Source organism: Octopus sinensis, linkage group LG21 (genome assembly GCF_006345805.1).
Source record: "Octopus sinensis linkage group LG21, ASM634580v1, whole genome shotgun sequence".
Taxonomy (NCBI): Eukaryota; Metazoa; Mollusca; class Cephalopoda; order Octopoda; family Octopodidae; genus Octopus; species Octopus sinensis.
In genome coordinates, this window is record NC_043017.1 from 25380974 (window position 1) to 25390973 (window position 10000).

General features: G+C 41.4%; 1 protein-coding gene and 1 long non-coding RNA gene across 2 annotated transcripts in view; one reads left to right on the plus strand and one right to left on the minus strand.

The window, feature by feature from the left end:
* Positions 1-10000, plus strand: part of LOC115222960 (mitogen-activated protein kinase kinase kinase 7) — a 187274-nt gene that overhangs the window by 148614 nt on the left and 28660 nt on the right. The window lies entirely within an intron of this gene.
* Positions 8162-10000, minus strand: part of LOC118767433 — a 23441-nt gene continuing 21602 nt past the window's right edge. The window contains exon 3 of the long non-coding RNA XR_005003356.1: positions 8162-8354. This is a non-coding gene — a long non-coding RNA (uncharacterized LOC118767433). The remainder of the gene's footprint in view (positions 8355-10000) is intronic.

The following is a 10000-nucleotide window of genomic DNA, read 5'->3' on the forward strand; positions in this document are numbered from 1 at the left end:
ATACCTACATCATCATCATCGTTTAACGTCCGTTTTCCATGCTAGCACAGGCTGGATGGTTCAAACGGGGTCTGGGAAGCCAGGAGGCTGCACCAGTCTCCAGTCTGATCTGGCAGTGTTTCTACAGCTGGGTGCCCTTCCTAACGCCAACCACTCTGTGAGTGTAGTGGGTGCTTGTTACGTGCCACCAGCACAGGTGCCATGGGAAGCTGGCAAACGACCACAATCAGTTGGTGCTTTTTATGTGCCACAGGCACAGAAGCTAGTCAAGGCGGCGTTGGCATCGGCTACATTTGGATGATGCTTTTTATGTGCCACCGGCATAAGTATCACGACTACAATTTCCATTTAATTTTTATTTTGATGTTGATGTACTTGACTCAATAGGTCTCCTCAAGCACAGCAGGTCACCCTACAATCTAAAGTCAAATTTTCTCAAGTGCCCTTTGAATACTATTTGGGATCCCTAATTTACCTATTTATATATGCATTTTGTTTGTTTCATTGTATGGCTGTAAAGTAAGGACATACCATTCAAAACATGTTAATTGGTTGGAGTGTTTTCAGCAAAAATGTTCTTCAACAAATTCTGTGTGTGTCTTGGGTTGCAAAGATTATGCGAATAATGTTGACGTCTTGGAAATAGCAAATTTTGTAGGCATGAAAGCACTGAGATGGGCAAGTAAATGTTTTTATATGGAACATTGGAAGAATTCAGAAGATTTTACTCTATGAAGAATAATTTTCAGGGAGACGAACCTCCTAATGAACCCAAGACAAAGCACAAACACTGCCCTAACCTTCTAGCATTCAGATTATTCTGTCAAATGTAATGCTTGTTTAACATTGTTTCGAATTGATCATGCAATGTCTCATAGTTTTGAGATTTCGATGATGTGATTGTTTATTTTTAGAATGACAGTGTAGGATAAGTGTGAGAGGTCGGACCTGGCCAGTTTGAATGTAAAACAGAATATTTTGGCTGGATAAATGGCTGGATTAAATGCCAAATGATTAAACTGGATCTGAAGAAGGGCAGTAGTCTTTCAACTCTCCACAGTAACGCCTGACTCGTTACATTCTGTGATATGCTGAATCTCCCTGAGAACTACGTTAAGAGTGTGTGTGTGTGTCTGTGGAATACTCAGCCGCTTTCACACTAATTTCACGAGGAGGCTGTTCCATTGATTGGAAATGCTGATCGCTGTGACTGATGTACCTAGTGGCCTCACCTGTGCCGATGTACCTTTTCAAACTCTACCTGTCTAACACCCGTGGACATATTTACAAAGTCAGAAAACAGCACAGCTCCCATGACTTTAGGAAACATTTTTTCACGCTGAGAGTTGCTGAAGCATGGAACAAACTGCCGGCATCAGTTGTCAGTTGTCGAGCACTGCATCCTTCAAAACTTCCATGTTTCCTGAGATTCGCCAACACTACACCTGATTTCTTCCCCTCCATACACACACAAGCATGTATCTGACTAATACATTGTTCGCTTTCCAGACATTTGTACATTACTGCATATACTCTATACGCACTTTCTGACAAGTTGTGGTGCACCTGAGCACTGTATACAATAATTTCATTATTATTATAAAGCAAGCAAACAAACAAAAAAGCCCCCAGTACACTCTGTAAAGTGGTTGGCATTAGGATGGGCATCTGGCTGTAGAAACCATGCCAAAGCAGACGCTAAAGATTGGAGCAGCATTCTGGCTCACCAGTTCCTATTGAAGTGTCCAATCCATGCCAGTATGGAAAACATGTTCAACGACAATGATAATAATGATATAAGAATTCGGAATTGTCTCCCCTTTGCCTTTATATACTCTCTTTTACTCGTTTCAGTCATTTTGACTGCGGCCATGCTAGGGCACCGCCTTTAGTCGAGCAAATCGACCCCGGGACTTATTCTTTTGTAAGCCCAGTACTTATTCTATTGGTCTCTTTTGCCGAACCGCTACGTGACAGGGACGTAAACACACCAGCATCGGTTGTCAAGCAATGCTAGGGGGACAAACACAGACACACAAACACACACACGCATACATATATATATATATATACATATATACGACAGGCTTCTTTCAGTTTCCGTCTACCAAATCCACTCACAAGGCATTGGTTGGCCCGAGGCTATAGCAGAAGACACTTGCCCAAGATGCCACGCAGTGGGACTGAACCCAGAACCATGTGGCTGGTTAGCAAGCTACTTACATATTTTTTCTTTTTTTTTTTTACCTGGAAGCAGTCATTAAAGCTAATGATTATTTTCTCTTTGATGATGCAAGGATGATTTTAAATAACGAAGCAATTTATTTCTTTCCTCTTTGGCTCACTACATTATATATATATGTTGTGGAGGTGCAATGGCCCAGTGGTTAGGGCAGCGGACTCACAGTTTCGATTCCCAGACTGGGCGTTGTGAGTGTTTATTGAGCGAAAACACCTAAAGCTCCACGAGGCTCTGGCAGGGGATGGTGGCGATCCCTGCTGTACTCTTTCACCACAACTTTCTCTCACTCTTACTTCCTGTTTCTGTTGTACATGTATTTCAAAGGGCCGGCCTTGTCACTCTCTGTGTCACGCTGAATATCCCCGAGAACTACGTTAAGGGTACACGTGTCTGTGGAGTGCTCAGCCACTTACACGTTAATTTCACGAGCAGGCTGTTCCGTTGATTCGGATCAACCGGAACCCTCGTCGTCGTAACCGACGGAGTGCTTCCTTTCCTTATATGTTAAGCCCCACTTAAATGTTTAATTGCTGTCTTAGCATAAAGTGGTATTGGCTACAACAGAGAACCACTGCAGAAGCTGGTATTCGTAGTGTTATCATTACCGTAACCATTGTTGATGGGGGCCCTTGTCGATGATAGCGTTGGCAATGGTGACGAAAACCATCTTGTTTCCAGCAAAAGTAATTTACCTCTCAGAGTGTGTTGGCATTAGTTGCACAGACATCTTTTTCTTCCTCCCTGCTTCCTCTGCTATCTCTTCTCTTCATCTTCCCCAGACAGCTTTTTCCCCCCTTACATCATCTCAATAATATCTCATAGGCACCACTTTAACTTGTTCTTTTTCTTTTTCTTTTTCTTTTTTTTTCTTTCAAATTTACTTATTTGTTTTGCTTCTTTTGTTGTTGTTGTTGTTGTTCGCTCTGTCCTCCGAGAATTCCAATCTTGCAAGGAACAAGATTACAATTCAACAGATGAAATTTTTCAAATGCCTGTTATTTAATAATAACCACTTCGTACCTTCCTGATTTCCGTGAGTGTGTGTGTCTGTGTGTTTGTGTGTGTGTGTACATGCATGTATGATTTTGTATGTGTGTGTGTGTGTGTGTGTGTGTGTGTATATATATATATGTGCACACACAGTCACATGTTTAAGTGCGTGTGTGCATTCATACACAACACACATACACATAAACACAAGTAACTTTACCACACACACACATGTAAACATACATACATACATGAATGCATACATACATGCATACATACATACAGACATAGATACACACATACATACATACATACATACATACACACATACATACATACACACATACATACATACATACATATATACATACATATAATACACACTACATACATACACACATACATACATACATACATACATACATACATACATATATACATACACACACACATACATACATACATACATACATACATGTGTGTGTTTGTGAGAGAGATAGATTCTGATAGTTAGCTAGAAGCGCATATGCACACGTACAACATCCACTTATGAGTACACACACACACATACACACACACACACACACAGACACACACACACACACACACACACACACACACACACTCTCTCTCACTTATATGCTCATACACAGGGAACTGTAATTTATATAATAAAACGGTGTCTGTATTTGAATTAGTTTTATTTTGATTTAATTTCTCCTTTGGACAATCACACTGCAATGAATGGCGTGCGTATTATTCATGAATGGCAAAGTTACTGAACTACTCAATGCCGGAATCCCAAAGGGTATAAGTTCAAACTAGGGTAATGTCATTTTGCTTTGCATGCAAATTGTAAGGCAAGGCAGATTACTCGACTACTTTCAGTTTACGAAACTAGTTTTATGATTACTTCACAGATGGTTGTGATGTGTTGTGCATCATCAAAGCTGGTATGTTCTGAGTTCAAATCCTGTCTAGTTCTGCTATGCTCTTCGTTCTTCTGAGATCATTGAAATAAGACCAGTTGACGGATCATGGTGCGTTAGATATTAAAGAATGTATGTTCACACTAACTGTAAGTGGTGTGGGGATGGTGCCATGGCAAAAGCACTGGTGCAATGTAAAAGGCACAGGTACTGGTGCCTTGTAAAAAGGCATTGGTGCTGGTGCCATGTAAAAAGCAGTGGTTCTGGTGCCATGTAAAAAGCAGTGGTTCTGGTGCCATGTAAAAAGCAGTGGTTCTGGTGCCATGTAAAAAGCAGTGGTGCTGGTGCCATGTAAAAAGCAGTGGTTCTGGTGCCATGTAGAAAGCAGTGGTTCTGGTGCCATGTAAAAAGCAGTGGTTCTGGTGCCATGTAGAAAGCAGTGGTTCTGGTGCCATGTAGAAAGCACTGGTTCTGGTGCCATGTAAAAAGCACTGGTTCTGGTGCCATGTAAAAAGCAGTGGTTCTGGTGCCATGTAGAAAGCACTGGTTCTGGTGCCATGTAAAAAGCAGTGGTGCTGGTGCCATGTAAAAAGGCATTGGTGCTGGTGCCATGTAGAAAGCAGTGGTTCTGGTGCCATGTAAAAAGCACTGGTGCTGGTGCCATGTAAAAAGCACTGGTGCTGGTGCCATGTAAAAAGCAGTGGTTCTGGTGCCATGTAGAAAGCAGTGGTTCTGGTGCCATGTAGAAAGCACTGGTTCTGGTGCCATGTAAAAAGCACTGGTGCTGGTGCCATGTAAAAAGCAGTGGTTCTGGTGCCATGTAGAAAGCACTGGTGATGGTGCCATGTAAAAAGCACTGGTGCTGGTGCCATGTAAAAAGCAGTGGTTCTGGTGCCATGTAGAAAGCAGTGGTTCTGGTGCCATGTAAAAAGCAGTGGTGCTGGTGCCATGTAAAAAGGCATTGGTGCTGGTGCCATGTAGAAAGCAGTGGTTCTGGTGCCATGTAAAAAGCACTGGTGCTGGTGCCATGTAAAAAGCAGTGGTTCTGGTGCCATGTAGAAAGCAGTAGTTCTGGTGCCATGTAGAAAGCACTGGTTCTGGTGCCATGTAAAAAGCACTGGTGCTGGTGCCATGTAAAAAGCAGTGGTTCTGGTGCCATGTAGAAAGCACTGGTGATGGTGCCATGTAAAAAGCACTGGTGCTGGTGCCATGTAAAAAGACATTGTGCTGGTGCCATGTAAAAAGCACTGGTTCTGGTGCCATGTAGAAGCACTGGTTCTGGTGCCATGTAAAAAGCACTGGTGCTGGTGCCATGTAAAAAGCAGTGGTTCTGGTGCCATGTAGAAAGCACTGGTGATGGTGCCATGTAAAAAGCACTGGTGCTGGTGCCATGTAAAAAGACATTGGTGCTGGTGCCATGTAAAAAGCAGTGGTTCTGGTGCCATGTAGAAAGCACTGGTTCTGGTGCCATGTAAAAAGCACTGGTGCTGGTGCCATGTAAAAAGCAGTGGTTCTGGTGCCATGTAGAAAGCACTGGTGATGGTGCCATGTAAAAAGCACTGGTGCTGGTGCCATGTAAAAAGACATTGGTGCTGGTGCCATGTAAAAAGCAGTGGTTCTGGTGCCATGTAGAAAGCACTGGTTCTGGTGCCATGTAAAAAGCACTGGTGCTGGTGCCATGTAAAAAGCAGTGGTTCTGGTGCCATGTAGAAAGCACTGGTGATGGTGCCATGTAAAAGCACTGGTGCTGGTGCCATGTAAAAAGACATTGGTGCTGGTGCCATGTAAAAAGCAGTGGTTCTGGTGCCATGTAGAAAGCACTGGTTCTGGTGCCATGTAAAAAGCACTGGTGCTGGTGCCATGTAAAAAGCAGTGGTTCTGGTGCCATGTAGAAAGCACTGGTGATGGTGCCATGTAAAAAGCACTGGTGCTGGTGCCATGTAAAAAGACATTGGTGCTGGTGCCATGTAAAAAGCAGTGGTTCTGGTGCCATGTAAAAAGCACTGGTGCTGGTGCCATGTAAAAAGACATTGGTGCTGGTGCCATGTAAAAAGCAGTGGTTCTGGTGCCATGTAGAAAGCAGTGGTGATGGTGCCATGTAAAAAGCACTGGTGCTGGTGCCATGTAAAAAGCACTGGTGCTGGTGCCATGTAAAAAGCAGTGGTTCTGGTGCCATGTAAAAAGCACTGGTGCTGGTGCCATGTAAAAAGACATTGGTGCTGGTGCCATGTAAAAAGCAGTGGTTCTGGTGCCATGTAGAAAGCACTGGTGATGGTGCCATGTAAAAAGCACTGGTGCTGGTGCCATGTAAAAAGCACTGGTGCTGGTGCCATGTAAAAAGCAGTGGTTCTGGTGCCATGTAAAAAGCACTGGTGCTGGTGCCATGTAAAAAGACATTGGTGCTGGTGCCATGTAAAAAGCAGTGGTTCTGGTGCCATGTAGAAAGCAGTGGTGATGGTGCCATGTAAAAAGCACTGGTGCTGGTGCCATGTAAAAAGCACTGGTGCTGGTGCCATGTAAAAAGCAGTGGTTCTGGTGCCATGTAAAAAGCACTGGTGCTGGTGCCATGTAAAAAGCAGTGGTTCTGGTGCCATGTAAAAAGCAGTGGTTCTGGTGCCATGTAGAAAGCAGTGGTGATGGTGCCATGTAAAAAGCACTGGTGCTGGTGCCATGTAAAAAGCAGTGGTTCTGGTGCCATGTAAAAAGCACTGGTGCTGGTGCCATGTAAAAAGACATTGGTGCTGGTGCCATGTAAAAAGCACTGGTTCTGGTGCCATGTAGAAAGCAGTGGTGATGGTGCCATGTAAAAAGCACTGGTGCTGGTGCCATGTAAAAAGCAGTGGTTCTGGTGCCATGTAAAAAGCACTGGTGCTGGTGCCATGTAAAAAGACATTGGTGCTGGTGCCATGTAAAAAGCAGTGGTTCTGGTGCCATGTAGAAAGCACTGGTGATGGTGCCATGTAAAAAGCACTGGTGCTGGTGCCATGTAAAAAGCAGTGGTTCTGGTGCCATGTAAAAAGCAGTGGTTCTGGTGCCATGTAAAAAGCAGTGGTGCTGGTGCCATGTAAAAAGCAGTGGTTCTGGTGCCATGTAAAAAGCAGTGGTTCTGGTGCCATGTAAAAAGCAGTGGTGCTGGTGCCATGTAAAAAGCAGTGGTTCTGGTGCCATGTAGAAAGCACAGGTTCTGGTGCCATGTAGAAAGCAGTGGTTCTGGTGCCATGTAGAAAGCACTGGTTCTGGTGCCATGTAGAAAGCACTGGTTCTGGTGCCATGTAGAAAGCAGTGGTTCTGGTGCCACGAAAAAGCATTGGTGCTGGTGCCACAAAAAGCATTGGTGCTGGTGCCATGTAAAATGCACCAGTGCTGGTGCCATGTAAAAAGCACTGGCACTGGTGCCATGTAGAAAGCAGTGGTTCTGGTGCCACGAAAAAGCATTGGTGCTGGTGCCACAAAAAGCATTGGTGCTGGTGCCATGTAAAATGCACCAGTGCTGGTGCCATGTAAAAAGCACTGGCACTGGTGCCATGTAGAAAGCAGTGGTTCTGGTGCCACGAAAAAGCATTGGTGCTGGTGCCACAAAAAGCATTGGTGCTGGTGCCATGTAAAAAGCAGTGGTGTTGGTGCCACATAAAAAGCACAAAAGTGTTTTGTGACATTTTTCCTTTCAGTTCAAAATCAACTAAGGTGAATTCACCAAAAAAAATTCAACTTAAGCGTAAAATGTTGGATGAGAATCGTGTACCTCTGTGGATCAAATTAAGGGTTAGGCTTGAAATTCTGATACAACTATTGAGTTCAACACAAGACACCTGAAGGAGGCTGGAGCATACAGCAGCCGAAATGTAGTGAAAGCTACAATCAAGATGAGGACACCAATCTGACTAATGTAAACAATAAAGGGTTAAAACCCCCTGGTCATGGGTCATTAGTGACCATGGGATTGCACCTAGAAAGTCCCCTTCTGAGGCACAAGTCTGAGTTGTTCATGGAAGACCAGCAGTTGCCCATGGATACCAGCCTCCCCTCTTCACACCACTGATGTTGTCCAAGAGAAAGGCAAAGGATCCGATACAGCTTGGCACCAGTGAATATTGCAATTCATTTCTGTAGATGAGTGAACCGGAGCTGTGTGAAATAAAGTGTCTTGCTCAAGAACACAACACACAGCCCGGTCTGGGAATTGAACTCATTGCCTCATGATTGTGAGCCTGACACTCTAACGACTGAGCCATGCACCTTCATAATGTAAATAGTGATATATATGTGTATGTATGTTTGTATATATATATATGTATATATATATATATATATGTATGTTTATATATATATATAGATATATATATATATGTATATATATATGTATATGTATGTTTATGTATGTATGCTTATATATGTATGTATATATATGAATAAATATATGTATGTATATATATGTATATATATATGTATGTATATATGTATGTATACATGTATATGTAAGTATATGTATGTATATGTAAGTATGTATATGTATGTATATATATGTATGTATATGTATGTATATATATGTATGTATACATATGTATATATGTATATATATATGTATTTATATATATAGATGTATGTATATATGTATATATATATGTATTTATATATATAGATGTATGTATATATATGTATGTGTATATGTATATATATATGTATGTATAGATATGTATATGTATGTGTATATATATGTATATATTTATATATGCATATGTATGTATATATATATATGTATATATATGTATGGATATGTATATGTATGTGTATATATATGTATATATTTATATATGCATATGTATGTATATATATGTATATATATGTATGAATATGTATATATCTATGTATTATATGTATGCATATGTATATGTATTTATATGTATATATACATATGTGTATATGTATGTATATGTATGTTATATATATATATATATATATATATATATATATACACATACATACGTACATATATATGGACATTTTTTGTTTTGAGTGATATGGAAAGACAAAGACCCGAGGCTGCTTTCTGATGAAAGTTAAAAAAGATTAAAAACGATTAAAAGATAATTATCAATATTTGCATGATAATAAACAGTTATAGAAGTGAGTGGAGCAATTTGCAAGCAGCAAACAATTTCAGAAACGTCTACACTTGAAAATGATTTCCTGTGAAGAATAGATACTCACCCACTCACACACATTCATACATACTTACTTTTTACCTTTTACTTGTTTCAGTCATGTGACTGTGGCCATGCTGGAGCACCGCCATTAGTCGAGCAAATTGACCCCAGGACCTATTCTTTGTAAGCCTAGTACTTATTCTATCGGTCTCTTTTACCGAACTGCTAAGTTACATGCACACATCTTTCATCTTTTACTAGTGTTAGTTATTTTTCTTTGGACTGCAGCCATGCTGGTGGTGTCCCTTGGAAGGGTGTAATCAATCATATCAACCCCCAGTATTTATTTTTACCTCTGGTACTTATTCCATCGATCTCTTTTGTTGAATTGCTAGGTTAAACCAAACTCGAATGTTGAGTGGGGTGGACGAACACAATTGCAAAGATATACATGTGTATACGATAGACTTCCACACAGTTTCCATCTTTCAAATTCACTCACTTGCCCAAGATGCAGTGCATTGGAACTGAACCTGAAACCACATGATTAGCAAACCAAGACGCTTAACCATGTAGCCATGTCTTTGTTCAAAGTTCAAAACCCACCTAATAATGCATTGCCTTGGTAAAATAAGTACTGCTCCTACTTAGGATCAGTGTAATCAGTCATGTCCTAGAAGGTGGTGCCCCAGCAT